Source organism: Wyeomyia smithii, chromosome 1 (genome assembly GCF_029784165.1).
Source record: "Wyeomyia smithii strain HCP4-BCI-WySm-NY-G18 chromosome 1, ASM2978416v1, whole genome shotgun sequence".
Classification (NCBI taxonomy): domain Eukaryota; kingdom Metazoa; phylum Arthropoda; class Insecta; order Diptera; family Culicidae; genus Wyeomyia; species Wyeomyia smithii.
Window position 1 is genome coordinate 127,489,012 of NC_073694.1, and position 1,601 is coordinate 127,490,612.

The following is a 1,601-nucleotide window of genomic DNA, read 5'->3' on the forward strand; positions in this document are numbered from 1 at the left end:
ATCCGTTTTAGTCTCCACTGTCTCCAGCAGTGATTTCTTCAAAGATTTTCCGATACTTAAACAATGAAGGTTGATGCAAATGAAAACAACATACAACTGGCAACACAGCGCGGCCTTTGATTCAAGCGCGGTGTTCGGATTAGACCACCCCAAGGAACAATTTGGAAGCCCTTATAAAGGCAAATGTGGAATTAGAGCAGTGTAGATGCAACCGGTGCTGAATAAACAACACGTTGAATTATTTGTTGTACAAACGTTGCCGCATTCTTTATTCATATATTATTCCAATAGTGGAACTCCACTATCAAAAAAGCGTAAATCAAATAAAAGGCAAAGTATAGGTACGAACATTACGCTGTACAAACTTGACCTTATTATTTATTAAGCACAGACTTCGCGGACAACTATTAGCATACAAAGTAATTGCGGGGCTAGCGCTCCGGTTTTATTATAACTGCCTCTACCAGGGTGGGTTTTAAAGCTATGAAAGGTCCTGATTTACACCTCCGGCCAGATGGTATCCCTGTTTATACAACGCAACATTATAGTTTCTCACCTACTCATCGCGGTCAAATGCACCATCTTCCTTTGGTGTAAATTTCATTGAAGTTCCTAGAAATGGAATTGTAAAATTATTAAAATACGATACAGCATAGTGTTGTACCTACTTACCGTTATGTTCTAGCAAATGATAAAAGCCAAATTCTTAAATTGAGGTAGCTGCCTTTCCTGAATTCTACGGAACCACAGTGACCGCTAGCTTCGACGGTTTGTACCACGCAGAAGTAATTTCCTTTAATTGAAAAATGTTAATTGCTTGATTTCACTTCATATTTATAATTACCTCACTCGTGAACACTCAATCAAAACGATCAAAACCGATAAACAGAGACAAGCAACACAATAACACTGGAGACTAAAGCCGCGGAATAAATTAAAAAAACTGAAGACTGAATGATGGATGCTGACATGACAGCGACATAACAATGATCAGGGATGCCAGAAGATTTGAAATGAAGAGTAGCAACAAGTTTTTGCGCAATTTTCAGAAGATCCATATTGCCCCTTGCATGACTATTTGGACTTCTGTGATAGTCATTCATTGCCCAATTTCTTATTTCGCTCTATCAAATTGAAACTCCAGTAGCGCAGTGGCACTTTTTTTTTTGGGTTCATTGTTTGTTTTGTTTTTCATTTGCAACATTAAGTATATATTTTTGAGCAGCTTTAGTTGAAAATTAGGTTGAATATCAAAACAAAACAAAGTGTTACATGATTGATTGGGTGATACTGAGTATCGATACTTTCTCGATTGTCATTGTATCGATACCAGACCTCACGGTTTCAAGTATACTTTATAAATATATATAAGTATCAAGCACTGACCATTGCTGGAGTGATTTCTTATCAACCTACCAAGGTAGCAGTCATGATAGAGATTTCTTTTGTCTAGATAATAAAATATTTCTGTCAAGCGTTTCGATAACACTAGTATCGATACCCATCACCCAAACTGCGAAATCGTGTGCGAGATTCGACTGTGATAATCGTGTATTTCGGGGTAGTCCAATTTGGCGTAAAAGTCGCAATATGTGTTGTAA

General features: G+C 37.5%; 1 long non-coding RNA gene across 1 annotated transcript; it reads right to left on the bottom strand.

The window, feature by feature from the left end:
* Positions 1-238: 238 nt before the first annotated feature.
* On the bottom strand, positions 239-1,400 carry LOC129718015 (uncharacterized). Its single transcript, XR_008726788.1, has 3 exons — positions 845-1,400; positions 673-793; positions 239-612 (listed from the first exon to the last, which is right to left on the bottom strand). It is a non-coding gene; the product is annotated as an uncharacterized LOC129718015 (long non-coding RNA).
* Between the last annotated feature and the right edge of the window lie 201 nt (positions 1,401-1,601).